A 24949-nucleotide genomic window follows, 5' to 3' on the forward strand; every position below is an offset into this window, starting at 1 on the left:
CTTTCATAATTTTATTAATTTGGGTCCTTTCTCTTTTCTTTTGGGTAAGTCTGGCCAGTGGTTTATTGATCTTATTAATTCTTTCAAAGAACCAGCTTCTAGTTTCATTGATCTGATCTGTGTTTCTAGTTTTTAATTCATTGATCTCTGCTCTAATCTTAATTATTTCTCTTCTAATGCATGGCTTAGGCATTGTTTGGTGCTTTTTCTCTAGTTCTTTAATGTAAAGTTAGTTGGTTTCAATAAATGGTGCTGGGAAAATTGGGCAACTATATACAGAAGAATGAAACTCGACCATTCTCTAACACCATACACAAAGATAAACTCAAAATGGATGAAAGACCTCCATGTGAGACAGGAATCCATCAAAATCCTAGAGGAGAAAAAAGGCAGTGACCTCTTTGACATTGGCCACAGCAACTTCTTTCAAGATACATCTCCAAAAGCTAGTGAAACAAAAGCAAAAATGAACTTTGGGACTTCATCAAGATAAAAAGCTTCTGCACAGCAAAGGAAACAGTCAACAAAACAAAGAGGCAACCCACAGAATGGGAGAAGATAGTTGCAAATGACACTACAGATAAAGGGCTGGTATCCAAGATCTATAAAGAACTTCTCAAACTCAATACCCAAAAAAAAAAAAATAATCAAGTCAAAAAATGGGCAGAAGACATGAACAGACACTTCTCTGAAGATGACATACAAATGGCTAACAGACACATGAAAAAATGTTCATCATCATTAGCCATCAGGGAAATCCAAATCAAAATCACATTGAGATACCACCTTACACCAGTTAGAATGGCAAAAATTGACAAGGCAAGAAACAACAAATGTTGGAGAGGTTGTAGAGAAAGGGGAACATTCTTACACTGTTGGTGGGAATGCAAGTTGGTACAGCCACTTTGGAAAACAATGTGGAGGTGCCTCAAAAAATTAAAAATAGAACTACCCTATGACCCAGCAATTGCACTCCTATTTACCCCAAAGACACAGATGTAGTGAAAAGAAGGGCCATATGCACCCCAATGTTCATAGCAGCAATGTCCGCAATAGTCAGACTGTGGAAAGAGCCGAGATGCCCTTCAACAGATGAATGGATAAAGATGATGTGGTCCATATATGCAATGGAATATTACTCAGCCATCAGAAAGGATGAATATCCAACTTTTACAACAACATGGATGGGACTGGAGGAGATTATGCTAAGTGAAGTAAGTCAAGCAGAGAAAGTCAATTATCATATGGTTTCACTAATTTGTGGAACATAAGGAATAGCATGGAGGACATTAGGAGAAGGAAGGGAAAAATGAAGGGCGGGGTGGAAATCAGAGGGGGAGATGAACCATGTGAGACTATGGACTCCAAGAAACAAACTGAGGGTTTTAGAGGGGAGGGAGGTGGGGGGATAGGTTAGCCCAGTGATGGGTATTAAGGAGGGCACATATTGATGGAGTACTGGGTATTATATGAAAACAACAAATGGTGGAACACTACATCAAAAACTAATGATGTACTGTATGGTGACTAACATAACATAATAAAATTAAATTAAATTTTTAAAAAAATGAGTCAAGTTATTGGGTGCCTGGGTGGCTCAGCTGGTTAAGTGTCTGCCTTAGGCTCAGGTCATGATCCCAGGGTCCTGGGATCCAGCCCCACATCAGGCTCCCTGCTCAGCGCGGAGTCTGCTTCTCCCTCTCCCCCTACCCCAGCTTGTGCTCGCTCGCTCTCTCAAATAAATAAAATCTTAAAAAAAAAAAGTCAAATTATTGTACTTTGCTCCCCCTTCCATGAAGAAAGAATACTTGGTGAAAAACTTCAGGTTTTGGAGGCAGCATATTCTACATCTAGGGTTACTGCTCTAGCCTATATGCCAGATGACAAAGAAGCTGCCAGCTTTGGGTGGAGCATCAGGTGGTGCAAGCAGTCCTACCACTTGAGCCATATGACCTGGCAGACCTAGGGTGATTGATATTTCAATGGTCAGAAAAAGTGCCATATAGAATTTACGGCAAACCTTGGTGAGAAAATCACAATTCAGTCCCTAGGGTTCTGAAGCAAGGTCATGTCATCTGAAGTGGAGAATCATATACCTTCTTAGAAAACAACTTCTGTCAAGCTACTGGGCCTTACAGTAGCATAGAACAGAAATGGAAAAAATGGTAAACTTGGTAAGGCTTCAATTTGGTATCAAATGACCATGTGGTCAGCAGAACCTTCATAAAGTGAGGCTTGTCAGGCCCAACAAGTCATAAGATAAGGCAAGCCCAGCAACAGTCCAACTGGAGATAAAAATGTCATTAGGGAGTTGCAAGTTAAAACCAGAATAGATACCGTTACTCAGTAGACTGGCCAGAATCAAAGCTATTGAAAATACCAAGTCTTTGAAAGGATGTAGAAAATCTGAAACCCTCATACGTTGCCAGTGGCTATGTAAAATGGCACAACCACTCTGAAAAATGGTTTGTCTAGTCTGCTATTAATCCCAACCAGTAAACTTTTTATCTTAGATACCGAATTTAGTTTTTCATCCCTAGAAGTTTTTATTACCTTCCATTTCTCTTTTCACAATATTCATTTTTTAATATATTGATCATAGTTATAATAATAGCTGGATGTTTTACTCTTTCTGTCCATTAATTCTATCATCTCTGTCATTTCTCACCCTATTTGTACTGGTGGCATTTACTTCTTGTTGTATATTACATTTTCCCATATCTTGGTATGTTTAGAATTTTTTATTAGATCTTAGACATTCTGAGTTTTACGTTGTGAGAATTTGTGTTTTGTTCTCTTCCTTTAGAGAGTATTGGCCTTTGTTCTGGCAGTCAAGTTAATTACAATATAGTTTGACACTCTTTAGGCTTTTTAAGCTTTGTTAGGGCCCGTCTAGATGAGTCCTTCCTTTACAGATAATTTATCATGCAAATAAGTTATGGTCCTTCTAGAATCTCTGTTGAATGGCCCAAGTGATCAACAAGGATTCTCCAATCTGGCTAGTCACAATTCAAATGTCTCCCAGCACTGTGTGAGGTTTGGCAACTGTTTAGCTCACAGCAACCTGAGCACTCTTTGCCCTACTTCATGGAGTTTTGCTCTATACCTGTACATCTTAGTATTCAGCAAAGACACAAGAGGACCCATGCAAATATCTAGAGTTATTTTTCTGCATAGTTCTCCAAACTTCTAGCTTCCTTAGCCTTTGTCAACTCTGATCACTGTCTCCTGAACTCAGCAAAAGCAAAATCATCATAGTCTGCTTAGGATCAACACACAACCACTCAGCTTCATGATGGGGAAAGTGCCTTCAGGCAAACAACCGCAGTGACCGCAGGGCTTATCTCACCCATTTTCCTTCTCTCAAGAATTACAGCCTTTTGTTTCCTGCTGTCTAATGGCTGAAAATAGATGTTTCATTTTTTTTTTCAGTTTTTTCATTATTTGGGGAGACGGTATCAAATCCAGTCCCTCTATCGTGGTCAGAAAAGAAAGTCTATGTGGGGCGCCTGGATGGCTCAGTCAGTTAAGCATCCAACTCTTGATTTCAGCTCAGGTCATGATCTCAGGGTCAAGGGATCAAGCCCCGTGTCGTGCTCCATGCTCAGAGTGGAGTCTGCTTGGGATTCTCTCTCTCCCTCTCCCTCTGCTTCTCCCCCCACTCACTCTCGCTTGTTATAAATAAATAAATATTTTTTAAAAAAGAGAAGGAAGTCTATGGGAGCAAGATGGCAGAGGAGTAGGAGACCTGGATTTCGTCTGGTCCCAGGAATTCAGCTAGATAGCTATCAAACCACTCTGAACACCTACAAACTGAAATAGAGATCAAAGAAAATAGCAACAACTCTCTGAACAGAAAAGCAACCACTTTCTGGAAGGTAGGACGTACAGAGAAGTGAATCTGAGGCGATATTCAGGAGGATAGACAGCGGGGGAGGGGTCTCCGTCGGCTGCTTCTGGCAAGTGATAGAGCAGCGGAGCACAAAATCGGAACTTTTAGAAGTCGGCTCCACTGAGGGACGTCACTCCGGTGGCTAAGCTGGGGGTGGAACCCTCACGGGACAGTGTGGTCTCAGAACCCTTGGGGTCACAGAAAGACCGGGAGTACCTGAGTGTGGCAGAGCTCCCAGGGATTGGAGCAGGGAAGCCAGCTAGCAGAGACGGAGCTGAGGTGCGGGCTCTCAGCTCGGGGTTGGCATAAACTGTGATCCATGGCACAGTCGGGCCACTGCTCCTCCAGCAGGGACCCAACAAGCGGCAGATCCAGGGAGACTCCCCTTCGTCCCCCGGGAGGAGCGGTGTGGGAGCGCACCACAGGGATCTACTGGGTTTGGAGACTCCACACCTAGTCAGGTGCTGGAGATAGAAACGCTCGGTCACAGGCCCAGTGAGCAGAGAGTGCAGCCGGAGACCAGGGAGACGGGAGTGACTGACTGCTTTTCTCTGGGGGTGCACTGAGGAGCAGGGCCCCGAGTTCTCAGCTCCTCCAGGGTGGAGATTGGGAGGTCGCCATTTTCACTCTTGGCCTCCAAAGCTGTACGGAAAGCTCGCAGGGAACAAAAGCTCCCGAGAGCAAACCTGAGCCAATTACTTAGCCCGGACTGGGCAAGGGCGGGGCAATTCCGCCTCCAGCAAAGACATTTGGGAACCACGGCAACAGGCCCCTCCCCCAGAAGATCAGCGAGAACAGCCAGCCAAGACCAAGTTTACCGATCACAGAACGGCAGAACTCCAGCGCTAGGGGAATAATGCACACAGAATCCGTGGCTTTTTTACCATGATTCTGTAGTCTGTCAAAGTTAATTTTTTTAACTGTTTTTTTTTTGAATTTTTCTTTTTCCCTTTTTCAACCAACATCTTATCAATCCCTTTTTTAAAATTTTTATTTTTCATTTTTAGAGTCATATTCTATCCCTTCATAGTAGTTACCCATATTTTTGGCATATATATATATAAGTGTTCTCTCTTTAAAATTTTGAGATAGTTTCTTCTAACAGATCAAAATATACCCTAAATCTCTAGTGTATGTTTTTTTTCTACTCCCCTGCCTGATCGCATTCTCTCCCTTTTCTTTTTTTTTTAAATCCTCTTTTTTTTTTTCAAACAACTTCTTATCAATTCCTTTTATAAAATTTTTTATATAATTTTCATTTTTACAGTCATATTCCATCCCTTCATCATACCAACCCTTATTTATGTACATATATAAGTTTTTCTTTCTTTAAAATTTTGGGAGGCACTTTCTTCAAACAGACCAAAATACACCAAAATCTAGTGTGTGGGGACTGATCTATGTACCAGCCTGATCATATTTGATCATAATCTTTTTGTTTTGTTTTGTTCTCTTCTTGTTTCTTTTATCTTTATCTTTTTCTTATTCTTTTTTTTTTTTCTTTTTTCTCTCTTTCCCTTTCTTTTCCCCCTACTTCAGGTCTTTTCTGATTTGTTTAGAGTATATTTTCTGGGGACGTTGTTACCCGGTTAGCATTTTGTTCTCTCATTAATCTATTCTTCTCTGGACAAAATGACAAGACAGAAAAAATCACCTCAACAAAAAGAACAAGAGGTAGTACCGACTGCCAGGGACCTACTCAATACGGACATTAGTACGATGTCGGATCTAGAGTTCAGAATCATCACTTTAAAGATACTAGCTGGGCTTGAAAAAAGCATGGAAGTTATTAGAGAAACCCTTTCTGGAGAAGTAAAAGAACTAAAATCTAATCAAGTCAAAATCAAAAAGGCTATTAATGAGGTGCAATCAAATATGGGGGTGCTAACTGCTAGGATAAATGAGGCAGAAGAGAGAATCAGTAATATAGAAGACCAAATGATGGGAAATAAAGAAGCTGAGAAAAAAAGAGATAAACAACTACTGGATCACAAGGGCAGAATTCAAGAGATAAGTGATACCATAAGATGAAACAACATTAGAATAATTGGGATCCCAGAAGAAGAAAGAGAGGGGCAGAAGGTATACTGGAGCAAATTCTAGCAGAAAACTTCCCTAATTTGGGGAAGGAAATGGGCATCAAAATCCAGGAAGCACAGAAAACCCCTCTCAAAAACAATAAAAATAGGTCAACACCCCGACATCTAATAGTAAAACTTACGAGTCTCAGAGACAAAGAGAAAATCCTGAAAGCAGCTCAGGAGAAGAGATATGTAACCTACAATGTAGAAACATTAGGTTGGCAACAGACCTATCCACAGAGACCCGGCAGTCCAGAAAGGACTGGCATGATATATTCAGAGCACTAAATGAGAAAAATATGCAGCCAAGAATACTATATCCAGCTAGCCTGTCATTGAAAATAGGAGGAAAGATAAAAAGCTTCCAGCACAAACAAAAACTAAAGGAATTTGCAAACACGAAACCAGCCCTACAAGAAATATTGAAAGGGGTCCTCTAAGCAAAGAGAGACCCTAAAAGCAACATAGACCAGAAAGGAACACAGACAATATACAGTAATAGTCACTTTACAGGCAATACAATGGCACTAAATTCATATCTTTCAATAGTTACCCTGAATGTAAATGGGCTCAATGCCCCAATCAAAAGACACAGGCTATCAGACTGGATTAAAAAACAAGACCCATTGATATGCTGTCTGCAAGAGACTCATTTTAGACCCAAAGACACCCCCAGATTGAAAGTGAGGGGGTGGAAAACCATTTCCCATGCTAATGGACACCAAAAGAAAGCTGGGGTGGTGATCCTCATAACAGACAAATTCGATTTTAAACCAAAGACTGTAATAAGAGATGAGGAAGGACACTATACCCTACTTAAAGGGTCTATCCAACAAGAAGATCTAACAATTGTAAATATCTATGCCCCTAACATGGGAGCAGCCAACTATATAAGGCAATTAATAACAAAAGCAAAGAAACACATTGACAACAATACAATAATAGTGGGGGACTTTAACATCCCCCCTTACTGGAATGGACAGATCATCTAAGCAAAAGATCAACAAGGAAATAAAGACTTTAAATGACACACTGGACCAAATGGACTTCACAGACATATTCAGAATATTCCATCCCAAAGCAATGGAATACACATTCTTCTCTAGTGCCCATGGAACATTCTCCAGAATCGATCACATCCTAGGTATAAATCAGGCCTCAACAGGTACCAAAAGATTGGGATCATTCCCTGCCTATTTTCAGACCACAATGCTTTGAAACTAGAACTCAATCACAAGAGGAAAGTTGGAAAGAACTCAAATACATGGAGGCTAAAGAGCATCCTACTAAAGAATGAATGAGTCAACCAAGAAATTAAAGAAGAATTTAAAAAATTCATGGGAACCAATGATAATGAAAACACAACTATTCAAAATCTTTGGGATGCAGCAAAAGCAGTCCTAAGAGAAAAGTATATAGCAATACAAGACTTTCTCAAGAAACAAGAAGGGTCTCAAGTATACAACCTAACCCTCCACCTAAAGGAGCTGGAGAAAGAACAGCAAATAAAACCTAAACCCAGCAGGAGAAGAGAAATAATAAAGATCAGAGCAGAAATCAATGAAATAGAAACTAAAAGAACAGTAGAACAGATCAACAAAACTAGGAGCTGGTTCTTTGAAAGAATTAACAAGACTGATAAACCCCTGGCCAGACTTATCAAAAAGAAAAATGACCCAAATCAACAAAATCATGAATGAAAGAGGAGAGATCACAACCAACACCAAAGAAATACAAACAATTATAAGAACATATTATGAGCAACTCTATGCCAGCAAATTAGATAACCTGGAAGAAATGGATGCATTCCTAGAGATGTATCAACTACCAAAACTGAACCAGGAAGAAATAGAAAACCTGAACAGACCTATAACCATTAAGGAAATTGAAGCAGTCATCAAAAATCTCCCAACAAAAAGCCCAGGGCCAGATGGCTTCCCAGGGGAATTCTACCAAATATTGAAAGAAGAATCAATACCTATTCTTCTGAAACCGTTCCAAAAAATAGAAATGGAAGGAAAACTTCCAAACTCATTTTATGAGGCCACCATTACCTTGATCCCCAAACTAGACAAAGACCCCAACAAAAAGGAGAATTACAGACCAATAACCCTGATGAACATGGATGCAAAAATGCTCACCAAAATACTAGCCAATAGGATCCAACAGTACATTAAAAGGATTATTCACCACAACCAAGTGGGATTTATCCCTGGGCTACAAGGTTGGTTCAACATCTGCAAATCAATCAACGTGATACAATAATTTAACGAAAGAAAGAACAAGAATCATATGATCCTCTCAATAGATGCAGAAAAAGCATTGACAAAGTACAGCATCCTTACTTGATCAAAACTCTTCAGAGTATAGGGATAGAGGGTACATACCTCAATATCATAAAAGTCATCTATGAAAAACCTACAGCGAATATCATTCTCAATGGGGAAAAACTGAGAGCTTTCCCCCTAAGGTCAGGAACATGGCAGGGATGTCCACTATCACCACTGCTATTCAACATAGTATTAGAAGTCCTAGCCACAGCAATCAGACAACAAAAAGAAATCAAAGGCATCCAAATCAGCAAAGAAGAAGTCAAACTCTCACTCTTTGCAGATGATATGATACTTTATATGGAAAACCCAAAAGACTCCACCCCAAAACTGTTAGAACTCATACAGGAATTCAGTAAAGTGGCAGGATATAAAATCAATGCACACAAATCAGGGGCATTCCTATACACCAACAACAAGACAGAAGAAAGAGAAATGAAGGAGTCGATCCCATTTACAATTGCACCCAAAACCATAAGATACCTAGGAATAAATCTAACCAAAGAGGCAAAGGATCTGTACTCAGAAAACTATAAAATACTCATGAAAGAAATTGAGGAAGACACAAAGAAATGGAAAAACATTCCATGCTCATGGATTGGAAGAACAAATATTGTGAAGATGTCAATGCTACCTAGAGCAATCTACACATTCAATGCAATCCCCATCAAAATACCATCCACTTTTTTCAAAGAAATGGAACAAACAATCCTAAAATTTGTATGGAACCAGAAAAGACCCCAAATAGCCAAAGGAATGTTGAAAAAGAAAAGCAAAGCTGGCGGCATCACAATTCTGGACTTCCAGCTCTATTACAAAGCTGTCACCATCAAGACAGTATAGTACTGGCACAAAAACAGACACATAGATCAATGGAACAGAATAGAGAGCCCAGAAACGGACCCTCAACCCTATGGTCAACTCATCTTTGACAAAGCAGGAAAGAATGTCCAATGGAAAAAAGACAGTCTCTTCAACAAATGGTGTTGGGAAAATTGGACAGCCACATGCAGAAGAATGAAACTGGACCATTTCCTTACACCACACACAAAAATACTCAAAATGGTTGAAAGACCTCAATGTGAAACAGGAGTCCATCAAAATCCTAAAGGAGAACACAGAGCAACCTCTTCGACCTCAGCCACAGCAACTTCTTCCTAGAAACATCACCAAAGGCAAGAGAAGCAAGGGAAAAATGAACTATTGGGACTTCATCAAGTTAAAAAGCTTTTGCACAGCAAAAGAAACAGTCAACAAAACCAAAAGACAACCGACAGAATGGGAGAAGATATTTGCAAATGACATATCAGATAAGTATCCAAAAATCTATAAAGAACTTATCAAACTCAACACCCAAAGAACAAAGAATCCAATCAAGAAATGGGCAGAAGACATGAACAGACATTTTTCCAAAGACATCCAAATGGCCAACAGACACATGAAAAAGTGCTCAACATTGCTCAGCATCAGGGAAATCCAAATCAAAACCTCAATGAGATACCACCTCACACCAGTCAGAATGGCTAAAATTACCAAGTCAGGAAATGACAGATGTTGGTGCAGATGCAGAGAAAGGGGAACCCTCCTACACTGTTGGTGGGAATGCAAGCTGGTGTAGCCACTCTGGAAAACAGTATGGAGGTTCCTCAAAAAGGTGAAAATAGAGCTACCATAAGATCCAGCAATTGCACTACTGGGTATTTACCCCAAAGATACAAATGTAGGGATCCAAAGGGGTATGTGCACCCCAATGTTTATAGCAGCAATGTCCACACTAGCCAAACTTGGAATGAGCCAAGATGTCCATCGACCAATGAATGGATAAAGAAGATGTGGTATCTATATACAATGGAATATTATGCAGCCATCAAAAGGAATGAGCTCTTGCCATTTGCAACGACGTGGATGGAACTGGAGGGTATTATGCTGAGTGAAATAAGTCAAACAGAGAAAGACATGTATCATATGACCTCACTGATATGAGGAATTCTTAATCTCAGGAAACAAACTGAGGGTTGCTGGAGTGGGGTGTGCGGTGGGAGGAATGGGGTGACTGGGTGATAGACACTGGGGAGGGTATGTGCTCTGGTAAGCGCTGTGAATTGTGCAAGACTGTTGAATCTCAGATCTGTACCTCTGAAACAAATAATGCAATATATGTTAAGAAAAAAAAAAAGAAGATGATAGCAGGAGGGGAAGAATGAAGGGGGGGAAATAAGAGAGGGAGACGAACCATGAGAGACGATGGACTCAGAAACAAACTGAGGGTTCTAGAGGGGAGGGGGTGGGAGGATGAGTTAGCCTGGTGATGGGTATTAAAGAGGGCACGTTCTGCATGGAGCACTGGGTGTTATGCACAAACAATGAATCATGGAACACTACATCTAAAACTAATGATGTAATGTATGGTGATTAACATAACAATAAATTTTTAAAAAAAAAACAGGATGCCAAGTTAAATTTAAATTTCATATTAACAATGAATCATATTTTTAGGATAAATACTGTAATATTTGGGGCATACTTATATGGAAGAATTATTCTTGATTTACTAGAAGTGCAAATCCAACTGAGCATCCTGTATTTTTTTGTGGCAACAGTGTGTAAGGAAAAAAAAAAAGAAGAGAGAAGGAAGTCTATGAATGTATTTTGAAAAGCTATAACCTCCATATGTGCATGCAAAGTTTCATGATTCTTTTATTATGCCTCATTTTCAACCAACATTTATTGAGCTTCAACGATATATAACAACACTGTAATACACTATGGAGAACACAAAGATTAATAAGACTAGGACTTGCCCTTAAGGAGATTCTAATCTCCTGGGGGTGACACACTGCACACTGGTGTCTAGGCAAAATATGTTAAGAATTATAACTTAAGTGTCAAAGCAGTATAGAGGAAGGAAATAATAGGATTAAAGATGGCTTCAAGGAAAAGGTGGCATGTGGGCTGATCCAGAAAAATGAGTAGAATTTCAATAAGAGGTCAGATCAGCAGAATGTAAGCATAGCAGTTGTTTGGAGGACAATGACTGGGTGGGCAATGTAGCCATATCTTGGAGAGAAGAGGGAGAACAATTTGGGAGATGAGTCTAGATAAGAGAGCTAATGGTAAGCTTTTAAAATCTTTGATGACATTCCAAAGGACCTGGACATGATGGTTGATATTATTTGTCCAGGCTACCAAAATGTCAGGGATGTACAAAGAGTTGCATAGCAAGAATACTCAGAATTTTAATATTAGATTCCTAAACCCTGATATTATCCACTTATCTCTTAAGCCCTTACTCTTCTCTCTCAACAGTTTCAATTAGCCAACTGCTGCCTACCCTCCACTTATGCTTTTGATTTTTCTTAAACTTTCACCTCAGTTGCCCTTGACAGCTGAGTGTTTCCATCAACAATCTGCCAAAAAACAGTCCTTCCAGCTTGAGTCACTTCCCATGACAGTCTCTTCGGTATGTTCATTCATTCATATATCATTCCATATTTAATTAGCAACTATTAAATTCAGGCAGGGTAACAGACATGCAGTAGATACAACAGAAATAAGAGTGCCTTCACAGAGTTCGTATTCAGTGGGGGAGACAGACAATAAACAAGTAAACAAATAAGGAACATAACTCTGGAATATGAGTAAACAAGATATTACAATAGAGGATAAGAATAACTGAGACAACCAACAGCAAGGCATGCTCACCTGAGAGTTTGTTAGAAAATGGAGAACCATCCTAGATGTATTAGATTAGAATCTGTATTTCAACAAAAAGCTAAAGAAGACGTCCCTGGGCCTGCTGCAATGGCACTAGATTTCACACACCACTAGCAAATATAGAAACAAAGGGGGAGGAGAGGTTTGCAGGTGAAACCTACATCATGATCTTTGTTGTGAACAAACATGGGTCCATAACTCAGGAGGGAGCCCAGAGCTAAAGCTGTAGATGTGGGAGCTAACATCTCTAGAATGAAGCCTGGTGCAGAGTTTGTGATCTTGAGATCATTAACATAGCTTTATCATTTTAAAAAGGAACTAGGAAACAAAAGTAATGACAGTTTAAAATTTTCAATCTGCAGAATCTTTTTTTAGGGAATTCCTGTGTCACCAAATCGGGGCTGTGATTTGGTAATCACAGGCAAATAGAACTTCCAACAGCACCTATTTGCAAAATGGATTTATACAGGAAGGAAAAAAGAGAAAAGGAAGAAGGGAAGGGAGGGAAGGAAGGAGGGAGGAGGGAAGGATGAAAACTTAGAGTCATTTATAATACATGATGAACAGCTGCACTGATTCAAAAAACGTATCAGAGAGAAAAAGTCATACAGTTCAGCTCTCTATTCACATCACCACTAAAGCAATTTCATCTATCTGCACAAAGAGGCTCTTAGAAAAAAAAGCTTCCTTTAAGCAGAAAAGCTCTCTCTCTCTCCTGGTATCTTTCTCTGTTAGAATGGCAGCATCTTCTAAATCTGGAAGCTATTAAATACAATGGTATTATGTAGTATAATTATAAAGTGACCCTTGGATATCACCCAAGGGTGAGCAGCAAAATAAGAGGAAAGAGTTATAAAGACTTCTAAGACCTGTCCCAGCATCTAGCCAGGTTGGGGGGGGGGGTGGCGTTTAAAAATCTAAGCTTGTGTCCCATTACAGAACTGCACTTCTGAGGGTGCACAATTTTTCCATTTTTATTTATTAAATTCATAATTTATGCTAATGATATATAAATTTTAAAAGTTCAAATGCCACAGAGTGAAAGACAGATCTCCTTTCCATCTCTGTCTCCCAGTAACCCTCTTACTCTCTCAGATTTTATGAAATAGATTCTACATCTGCAGACAAATATATGCATATGTGTGCATATTATATGGGTAACCCATATTCTTAAAGTTGAAACATACTATACAAATTGTTTCATACATAATTTGTTTATTTTTATTTTTCCTTAATATATTCTGAAGTGTATTCCATGTCTGTAAATAAAGATCTACTCCATTTTAATGGCTGTGTAATGTTCCATTACACATTTGTAATATTTTATTGAACCCATCCCCTCTTAGTAGATATGTAACTCCTTTCAATATTCTCTACTATGCTGCAATGAAGGATCTCACATATCTGTCATCTTATAGTTGTATAACTATAGGATAAAGTTCTAGAAGTGGCATGTGCAAGTCAAAAAGCACTCACATTTATAATATACATCAATGCTTGCAAATGGGTCTCCATGGAGTTTCTAATCCCACCATTACTCTGGAAGAATGTCTATTTCCCATGCCATCTCTTACAGTGTTAACATTTTCATATCTTGCAGTTTAATAGGTGAAAAGTGATGTCCTAGAGAGGTTTCAATTTGCATTCTCTTATTAGGAGTAAGCTTGGACATTTATCCATATGTTTGAGCTGCTTCCACTTCCTCTACCTTAAACTATTAGTTTTTGACCTTTGCCCATTTTTCTATGGGCTTGTTGCTCTTCTATTGAATTATAGGAGCTCTTCATATACTATAGGGACATCAGCAAGTCTGTGATAAGAATTGCACATTTTTTTTCTCATTTGTTGTCTTTTGACTTTGATTATATAAATTTTGCCTTACAGAAATTTTGTACTTTGATTTATTTAAATACATGAATGGTATTTCTCTTCAGCTTCTTGGTTTTGTGTCACCCTAAGTCTTTCCCACCAAGATGAATTTTTAAAATTCTTCCATAGTTGTTTTTTTTTTTTTTTTACTAATTTCTTTTTTTTTTAATTGAGGTATAATTGGCATACAACATTATGTTTCTTTCAGGTATATAACATGATTCAATATTCGTATATATTGTGAAATGATCACCACAATAAGTCTATTTAACATCCATCACCATACATACAGAATTTTTTTTGTGTGACCAGAACTTTAAGACCTACTCTCATAGCAACTTTCAAATATACAATATAGTATTATTAATTATAGTTTCCATGCTGTATATTACATCCTTAGGACTTATTTATTTTATAACTGATGGTTTTATCTTTTGTTTCCCCCCCCCCCATCTTACCCACCTCCCCACCACTTTTTACCTCAGGCAACACCAATCTGTTCTTTATATCTATGAACTTGGTTCCTTTTCAAGTACTTTTATGATTTCATTGATCAAGTTTAAATTGCTCCATTGTGACTTATTTTTAGTATATTGATGTGTCTCAACACCATTTGTTGAGTCATCCACCTTTCTCCACTGATTAATACTTACCTTTCATATTATAAAAACTAATAGTTAATATTTTATTAATTTTATAAGTATTTTAGGATGAAAACAACTGTATTTTCATCTGTAATATATTTCCTCATGGGACAATCCAACAAGAAGATATAACAATTGGAAATATTTATGCACTCAACATAGGAGCATCCAAATACATAAAACAGTTATCAACAAACTAAAAGGAACTGATAAGATAATAGCAGAAGACTTTAACACCCCACTTAATCAATGGACAGATCATTTGAACAGAAAACCAACAAGGAAACAATGGCTTTGAATGATACACTGGACCAGATGAATTTAACAGATATATTCAGAACACTTCCTCCTCAAACAGCAGAATACACATTCTTTTCAGGTGGACATGGAACATTCTCCAGAATAGATCACACATTAGCCTACAAAACCAGCCTCAACAAATTCAAGAAGATAAAACTCATACCATGCATCTTTTCTGACCACAACACTATGAAACTAGATGTCAACCATAAGAAAAAAACTGGAAAGAACACAAATACATGGAGGTTAAATTACATGCTAATAAACAATGAATAGGCCAACCAGTAAATCAAGAAAGAAATTAAAAAGTACATGGAACAAATTAAAATGAAACAACAGTCCGAAACCTTTGGGATGCAGCAAAAGCAGTTCTAACAGGGAAATTTATAGCAATACAGGCCTACCTCAAGAAGCAAGAAAAAATCTCAAAAATCAACCTAACCTTACACCTAAAGGATCTAGAGAAGAAAGAACAATAGGTGAACCTGAAGCCAGCAGAAGGAAGGAAACTACAAGGATTAGAGAATAAATAAATGATACAGAAACTAAAAAATAGAAGAGATCAATGCAACCAGGAGCTGGATCTTTGGGGGGGAAAAAATCAATAAAATTGATAAATGTCTAGACAGACGTATCAAGAAGAAAAAAGATCCAAATCAATAAAATCACTAAAGGGAGAGGAGAAATAACAACCAACACCACAAAAATACAAACAATCATAAGAGAATATTATGAAAAACTATATGCCAACAAATTGGACAGCCCAGAAAAAATCCTAGAAACAAATAAACTGCCATAACTGAAACAGGAATAGAAAATTTGAATAGACTGATAACCAGCAAAGAAATTGAGTCAGCAATCAAAAAACTCCCAACAAACAAAAGTCCAGGACCAGATGGCTTCACAAGTGAATTCTTTCAAACATTTAAAGAAGAGCTAATAGCTAATACCTATTCCTCTCAAACTTTTTCCAAAAATATTCAAGGAAGGAAAACTTCTACATTCAGTCTATGAAGCCAGAATTACCATGATACTGAAACCAGATAAAGACACCACAAAAAAAAGAACTATAGACTAATATTTCTGATGAACATGTCCCAAAAATCCTCAATAAAGTATTAGCAAACAGAACCCAACAATATTTTTTTTTTTAAATCCTTCACCACGATCAAGTGGGATTTATTCCTGGGTTGCAAGGATGGTTAATATTTGCAAAATCAATTAATAATCATTATCATTAATCAATCAATCATTAATAAAAGAAAGTTAAGAACCATATGATCTTTTATTTAAAGATTTTATTTATTTTTTTTGACAGAAAGAGACACAAAGAAGGAACACAAGCAAGGGGAGTGAAAGAGGGAGAAGCAGCCTTCCCACTGAGCAGGGAGCCTGATGTGGGACTCGATCCTAGGACCCTGAGATCATGACCTGAGCCAAAGGCAGACGCTTAATGACTGAGCCACCCAGGCACCCCCCATATGATCATTTTAATAGATGCAGAAAAAGCATTTGACTAAGTACAACACCCATTCATGATAAAAACCCTCAACAAAGTAGTGTTAGAAGGAACATACCTCAACATAATAAAGGCCATATATGAAAAACACACAGCCAATATCATTTTCAATTGGGAAAAACAGAGCTTTTCCTCTATTTTGATCAGGAATAAGAGAAGGATATCCACTCTCACCACTTCTATTCAACATAATACTAGAAGTCCTAACTACAGCAATCAGACAAGAAGAAGAAATGAGTGTCATCCAGATCAGCAAGGAAAAAGTGAAACTTTCATTATTTGCAGCTGACATGATCCTATATATAGAAAACCTGAAAGACTCCACCAAAAACTACTAGAATTGATAAATGAACTCAGCAAAGTCACAGGATAAAAAATCAATATACAGAAATCTGTTGCATTTCTATGCACCAATAATGAAGCAGCAGAAAGAGAAATTAAGAAAACAATCCCATTTACAATTGCACCAAAAATAATAAGATACCTAGGAATAAACCTAACCAAAGAAGTAAAAGACCTGTATGCTGAAAACTATAAAACACTGATGAAACAAAATTGAAGATGACACTAAGAAATGAAAAGACATTCCATGCTCCTGAATTGGAAGAAAAACTATTGTTCAAATGTCTATGCTACCCAAAGCAATCTACACATTTAATGCAATCCCTATCAGAATACCAACAGCATTTTTCACAGAACTTGAAAAAGCAATTCTAAAATTTGTATGGAACCACAAAAGACTCCAAATAGCCAAAGCAACCTTGAAGAAGAAAAGCAAAGCTGGAGGTATCACAATACTGGACCTCAAGCTATATTACAAAGCTATCATAATCAAAACAGTATGGTACTGGCACAAAAACAGACACATGGATTAACAGAACAGAAAACCCAGAAATGGACCCACAACTAGATGGTTAATTAAGCTTCAACAAAGCAGGAAAAAATATCCAATGGGAAAAAGACCATCTCTTCAACAAATGGTGTTGGGAAAACTGGACAGCAAAAGAAACTGGACTACTTTCTTATGCCACACACAAAAATAAATTCAAAATGCGTTAAAGACCTAACTATGAGGGCGCCTGGGTGGCTCAGTTGGTTAAGCGACTGCCTTCGGCTCAGGTCATGATCCTGGAGTCCCGGGATCGAGTCCCACATCGGGCTCCCTGCTCAGCGGGGAGTCTGCTTCTCCCTCTGACCCTCCCCCCTCTCATGTACTCGCTCTCTCTCATTCTCTCTCTCTCAAATAAATAAAATCTTTAATAAAAAAAAAAAGACCTAACTATGAGACCTGAAACCATAAAAGTCCTAGAAGAGAACACAGGCAGTAACTTATTTGACATCAGCCATAGCAACTTTTTTCTAGATAGGCCCCTTGAGGCAAGGGAAGCAAAAGCAAAAATGAACTATTCTGACTACATCAAAATAAACAGTTTCTGCACAGCAAAGGAAACAATCAACAAAACAAAAAGGCAACCTTTGGAATGGGAGAAGATATTTGCAAATGACATATCTGATAAAGGGTTAATATCCAAAATATATTAAAAATATAATATTCAACACCCAAAGGACAAATAATCCAATTAAAAATGAGCAGAAGACATGAACATACATTTCTCCAAAGAAGACATCCAGATGCCCAAAAAACACATGAAAAGATGTTCATCATCACTCATCATCAGGGAAATGCAAATCAAAACTACAATGAGATATCACTTCACACCCATCAGAATGGCTAAAATAAAAAACACAAGAAACAACAGGTGTCAATGAGGATGTGGAGAAACAGGAACCCTCGTGCACTGTTGGTGGGAATGCAAACTGGTACAGCTACTCTGGAAGGCATTACGGAGGTTCCTCAAAAAGTTAAAAACAGGGCGCCTGGGTGGCTCAGTTGGTTAAGCGACTGCCTTCGGCTCAGGTCATGATCCTGGAGTCCCGGGATCGAGTCCCGCATGGGGCTCCCTGCTCGGCAGGGGGTCTGCTTCTCCCTCTGACCCTCCCCCCTCTCATGCTTTCTCTATCTCATTGTCTCTCTCAAATAAATAAATAAAATCTTTAAAAAAAATAAATAACATTAAAAAAAAAAAAAGTTAAAAACATAACTACCCTATGATGCAGCAATCACACTACTGAGTATTTACCCAAAGAATAGAAAAACACTAATTTAAAAGAATACTTTCACCCCTATGTTTATAGCAGCATTATCTACAATAGCCAAGATATGGAAGCAGCCCAAGTGTCCATCAATTGATGAATGGATAAAAAAGAGGTGATATATATAGAGAGATATAGATATATACACATACATATATATACACACACATACATACACACACACACACATACATATGATAGATTACTACTCAGCCATAAAAAAGAATGAAATCTTGCCATTTGCAATGACATGGATGGAGCTAGAGAGTATAACACTAAGCAAAATAAGCCAGTCAGATAAAGACAAGTACCAAATGGTTTCACTCATATGCGGAATTTAAGAAACAAAACAACCAACAGGGAAAAAAAGAGAGAGAGAGAAAGACAAACCAAGAAACAGCCTCTTAACTATAGAGAACAAACTTACAGCTATCAGAGGGGAGGTAGGTGAAGTGATGGTTAAAAAGGTGATGGGGATTAAGGAGGGCACTTGTCATGAGGAGGAGGACACTTGTCATGATCACCAGATGATATATGGAATTGTTTAATCACTACACTGTACATCTAAAACTAATACAACACCTTACATTAACTAACTGGAATTAAAATAAAAACTTTAAGAACAAATTTAAGAAGATATTTCCTTATTACATTTAAACATGTAAACTATACCACAAGGTTCAATATCCTAACTTGGCATTTCTTTACTTTTAAAATACACTAGGAACTTCAAACAGGAAACTGGCCAAGATTTTTCTTAACTAAGAGAGGGTCCAAAGAAGTAATATGGCCAGTTACCTGGCAGCTCCATCTATATAAGATCCCCTGAGTTCCTCTCCCCCTAATCCATCCCCCAACTCAGAAACATGGAGAAAAAGTCGTTATCTTAGGGGCGCCTGGGTGTCTCAGTTGGTTAAGTGACTGCCTTCGGCTCGGGTCATGATCTCAGGGTCCTGGGATCGAGCCCCGCATCGGGCTCCCTGCTCTGCGGGAAGCCTGCTTCTCCCTCTCCCACTTCCCCTGCTTGTGTTCCCTCTCTCACTGTCTCTGTCAAATAAATAAAATCTTAAAAAAAAAAAAAAAGTCGTTATCTTAGAGGGAAAAAAGTCTTGGCTCCAGAGACTTTCAAACAAAGATTAAGACGTTCATGTCACAAAGGCAATGGTGGTGGTAATCTCAGAGCCAATGATGGCATATAGAGGATTGAAGGGGGCCATTAGAACATGTAAAATGCTTATTATTATGTCCAACACTACAAAGTCCTCAGAAGTCACTGACAGCAGAAAGGAGAAGTTTCTGCAAACCAAAAAAGAGCCTGACATAGAAAATGTTCCACCCACACCCCAGCAAGTGGATGGGCATGGGGAGAGGTGGGTTGGGTGGGGGAGGAGATGGGGGAGTAGGTAGACAGAGCTTTTTGTTTGTCTGGAGGTTGGTTCAAGGCAGATTTTTTGGTCTTTGTTTTTGATTCTGTTGTTTGTTCCATGAAGTGGGTTCTGCACCTGAATGTCTTCTTTATTGCCCTGAGTTGTTTTGATTGGATCCCAAGATGCTTTCCCCAGGGTATGTTTTGGGAAAGAGCTCAGAATAGTTACACTGGATCTAGTTCTCCTGATTATTAAGTGACAAGGATAAGATAAGCTTGCTTTTTATTTTTTGCTCCCTTGAATCTGAAACAAGTTTACTGCCAGAAATGGATGCAGATAAAAATATATTTAAGTGATTGCGACTTGGAATCGCCCACAGAAAAGATTTTCCTATTTAAGATCAGAATGCAAAACAAGAAGTATGTTGGTTTTTCTGTAATGGACATTCATCTGAATTATGTCTGTTCCCCACAAGGGTAGTTGGGCAAAGAGGACAGGATAAATACTCCAGTCCCTCCACCCCAATGATGGCATTTGGAGGAGTTGTTAACCTATATGAGACACCGGTGAACAAAAAACGGACAATGTCCTAACCTCCTCTAGCTTACAGTCTAGGGCCTCTTAGGACAGAGGCAGAGAGAAGAAATGGCTTTCATTTCTCATAATACAATAACTAGAAGGGACATTAAAGAGTATACATCTGAATGGGCTCATTTTTATAAATGAGAAAATTAAAACCATCCCAAACTCATTCATGAGAGTGATGAGGCTCCATACTTAGTGCTCTGTATGGAATACTCATTTACTCCTCATCACAACCACATGGAGTAGACAACGTAGTTAGGCCCATTTTCAGGAAGGTTCAGTCACTGGGTTGTCAATAAATAATTGATGAATGAATGAAGAATTCTAGCACATTTATTCTGTTGTTACGTTGTTGTTAGGCTCTTTCCCCAGAAGCTCTCCTGACAGGTCATCATTTCTTTGCCAAACCTAGTCCTTTTCTGAGGTTCCCTGTCTCTATAAATGGCCCACAATGCATCATTGACACAAGCCAGAAATCTAGAAGTCTCCTTAACATCTCCCTCTTTCCACTTACCTTGAGAATCCTTCACCAGGTCCTGCTGGCTTTAACTTCTAAGATTCTGATGAGCACTGGGTGTTATACACAACTAATGAATCATTGAACACTATATCAAAAACTAATGATGCACTAGACATTGGCTAATTGAACATAAAAAATAAAAATAAAATTTAAAAGATAAAATAAAAAATAAACTAAAAATAAAATAAAATTAATTAATTAATAAAATATTCTCCTGAATCCATCCACATCCCTCCACCCCACCACCTCTCCCCTCTTCCAAACTGCTATCATCTCTTACCACTGCCACCTCCTAACTGGGTCCTCACATGCATTCTAGGTTCCCTTCAATCTGCCTTCTGGTGCCTTCCAGCAAGGGTGGCCTTTTCAAAAGACAAGTGCCTTCATTCTCTTCCTCTTCCTTTTCCTTTCCTTTCTGAACAGTTGAGGCCCAAAGCCACTACGTGGAACAAAGCACAGCATACACCCCAGCTTGAGATCTAAGAAGATGCCTAAAAAGGGACCTCCAGCATGCAATATATACTAACACAGGTACATAGGACCCAAACCAACTGCACTCTGATCCCTAAGCCATCAGACTGAGGATTAAATATCAAGGATTTCAGCAGCAATGGAACATGTTGACATGGGTCTGCAGAACCCAGCAACAAAGTAAAGTCTCTCCAGACCTGTTTTTCAGCCTCAGCTCCCATGTCATCCATAGCACCCCATCTTGTTTTTCACTTCTTGCCCTTCCTACGGAGCTCTTTGAAGACCATCTTACCATCATCTTTTCATTCATCAGAGTCAACAAAGCCCACAGTAAGGAGCTACACCTGTCCTCTGCCCAGCCCCAGACAGATATTAGAAGATTATTGAATTAACACATATATAGTTTATATTCTCAAGGCCTTAGCCATAGGTGAGGTCTAGTGAACGAGGCAATATATGCACCCTCTTTTACATTTTCAAATACTAAAGAATTATCTGGAGGAGTAAACAGGAAACTGATGACAATGGTGGCCTCAAGGAATGGAACTCCTGGGCTGGGGAACAGACATCATTCAGCTGAACATCCATTACAGAAAAACCAACATACTGTCCTGTGGAAAACTGTCAGTCAACATTTGCAACATTTGCATTGCAAGCCATAAAGACAACTCTGGCTGATTTAAGTGGGAAGGGAGACTGTTAGAAGGATAGTTGATGGCTTAGATACTGCCCAAATCAGACTCAAGGGACTAAAAGTCAAGGACAGTGTCCCAAAACAATTCTACCTTCTGCAGTAAGGAGCAGGAAGGAAGGAAGGGAGAACGCTTGGCTTTAGAAGGAAAGACGAATCCTCCAACACTGCACAGGGGCTCAGGATCTAAGTAGCCAAAATGAATTATAGCTCAGTAATTACACTTGCAGGTATATATTCAAAAGCATTGAAGGCAAGAACTCAGTTATTTATACCAATGTGCAGAGCAGCATTATCCACAATCACCAAAAGGTGGAAACAACCCAAATGTCCATTGATGGAAGAATGGAAAAACAAAATGTGATGTATACATACCATGGAATATCATTCAGTCTTAAAGAGAAATGAAATTCTGATACCTGCTAGAACATGGATGAATCTTGAAGACCTACTAAGTGAAATAGGCCAGCCACCAAAGGACAAATACTGTATGATTCCTGTTTTATGAGTAGTCAAATTCTCTAAGGCAGAAAGTAGAATGGTGGTTACCAAGGGCTGGTGGGAGGAAGAGGAAATCATTTTTTAATGGGCACAGAGTTTTTGTTGGAGATGCTAAAAAAGTTGTGGGTATAGTTGGTGGTGATGATTACCCAACCTTGTGAATGTACTTAATGCCACTGAATTGTATATTTACAAATGGTTAAAATGGTCAATATTATGTATTTTTTACCACAATAATAAAAAAAGGATTGCAAACACCCACAACACTCATTTTCTACTGTAGGTTCTTCTATGCATTTGTAGTCATGGGCATGTATTACCTATTTAAAGCAGATTTTTTTTTTTAAGATTTTACTTATTTATTTGACAGAGAGAGACACAGCAAGAGAGGGAACACAAGCAGGGGGAGAGGGAGAAGCAGGCTTCCCGGGGAGCAGGGAAGCCCGATGTGGGGCTCGATCCCAGGACCCCGGGATCATGACCTGAGCCAAAGGCAGATGCTTAACAACTGAGCCACCAGGTGCCCCTAAAGCAGATTTTTTAAATCAAGGGATTTATACAGTTGTAGGATATGCTTTCAACTATGTAAAAGTGGGTCTACTATATCTTAGAAATGGTAAATTATTGAGAAAAAACTGCAAAAGCCAAAAACTGCATCTGTGTGTAAATATATTCATCAATGTAAATAAATTCACTCATTGCTGTTGCTCCCCCAGACACAAAGAACAGACTCTCTCCCTTTCTTCCCTCTCCTCAGAGCCCAACCGTTTCCTGTCACACGCATCGAGAATTTCATAATTCTAGCAATCTCTCATCCAAAAAAAATTCTTGGCACAAGATTTATCACTCCCCAAATCATAATGCAAATTATATTTTTAATGCCTGGAGTATTAATTTGAGAATGTGAACAATAATTGCAGGACTGTCACAAAAAGACTTGAAGTCTTTTTTTTTTTTCCTAAAATAGAGAACAATGGAGGATGTGGGAGCTGTGACTGGCCTGGGGAGTGCAGACAGCCAAAATGGATTTCCAGTAGCATTCAGATGATCCACAAAGGATCAGGTTAGTCAGCCTCTATTTCTTGGCTGACACTTTGCACCATGATACCATAGTGTTCATCCAAGATAGTAGAAGTACGCAAGTCAAAGTAACTTACCAACAAATCTTTAGAAGCCTGGTATGTGCCCAGCACTATAACTTCAAGTCTTTATTCTGCCAAATCTATGATGTCAAACAGGAAAGGGAAATCATCCAGCTCTGCAGTGTCCCACGTTGAACTTCCTAAGAACACAAAGCACGTTTTCTTTGTCACCCAATGCCTGATGCACAGTAAGCACTTAAAAGATGTTTGAAATGATGCCTGAATGAGGAAATGAAGATCCAGATCACTTGCCTCCAAAGCTGGTAGGGTAAACAATCAATGGCCTCACCTCTATAGACTGACAGGAAGCCAATCATCAGCCCAAGCGAAGCTGTGATCTGTTGAGCAGTGGCCAGGAAATTAGTGACTTCACTCATTCCAAAAGCACTGATTGAATGGCTACTCTATTGCAGACACTACCAAACTCTGAGGGTACAAAGGAAAAGGAGATGCTGCCCCTGCACTTTGGCTACTTTGGTTGCTTTCAGTCTAGAGGGGAGACCAATGTGTCAGCTGACAATTACAATACAGAGTGGAAAATGCTACCTACACAGGAGGCAGTGGGAGCCCAGCAGAGGGAGCAGTGATGGGGGAGCCACTGAAGAGCAGGAATTTCAAGCTGGGACAGGCAGCCTGTGGTGGAGGGGGGAATAGCAGGAGGAAGTGTCCAGAGAGCAGGCCATCACAGGGAAAGGACATCACAGGGAAAGGGGGCTGGACAGGAAGGAGCCAGGAAGAGAGCTGGAAGAGTTGGAAAATGAAAAAAATAAATGTTGTGGTGGGGAGGGGAGTGGTGGCTAAAAACAAATTCCCCTCTCTGTTTTCCCTAGAAGAACTCTAAAAGGAGGTTGGGTGGGTTGGCTGGCTGGGGTGGTGGCGGGGGTTGGGGGGGGCGGTTAGGCTACCGTCTGCAACCCGAAGAGAGAGGCCTTGGGAGAACCCAAACCTGACACTACCTTGACCTTGGACTTCCAGCCCCCAGAACTATGAGAAAATAAATTTCTGTTGTTTAAACCACCAGTCTGTGATATTTTGCTAGGGCAGCCCTAGCAAACTAATACATATGGTAACAGACCAACTGTCAAAAGGTTAAATTGTCCAGGAAGAGGACTTCCTCAACCAAAACAGCCTCTGGTTCTTTTGACATTCAGCCAGCTCACCTGGGGCTC

The 24949-nt window shown here is 39.1% G+C and overlaps 1 long non-coding RNA gene across 1 annotated transcript in view; it reads right to left on the minus strand.

Moving 5' to 3' along the window:
* Positions 1-23860, minus strand: part of LOC118009428 — a 572526-nt gene extending 548666 nt beyond the window's left edge. Inside the window, exon 1 of the long non-coding RNA XR_004678925.1 lies at positions 23796-23860. This is a non-coding gene — a long non-coding RNA (uncharacterized LOC118009428). The remainder of the gene's footprint in view (positions 1-23795) is intronic.
* Positions 23861-24949: the final 1089 nt, after the last annotated feature.

Source organism: Mirounga leonina, unplaced genomic scaffold (genome assembly GCF_011800145.1).
Source record: "Mirounga leonina isolate KUSES-001 unplaced genomic scaffold, KU_Mleo_1.0 Mir_127, whole genome shotgun sequence".
NCBI classification, from domain to species: Eukaryota; Metazoa; Chordata; class Mammalia; order Carnivora; family Phocidae; genus Mirounga; species Mirounga leonina.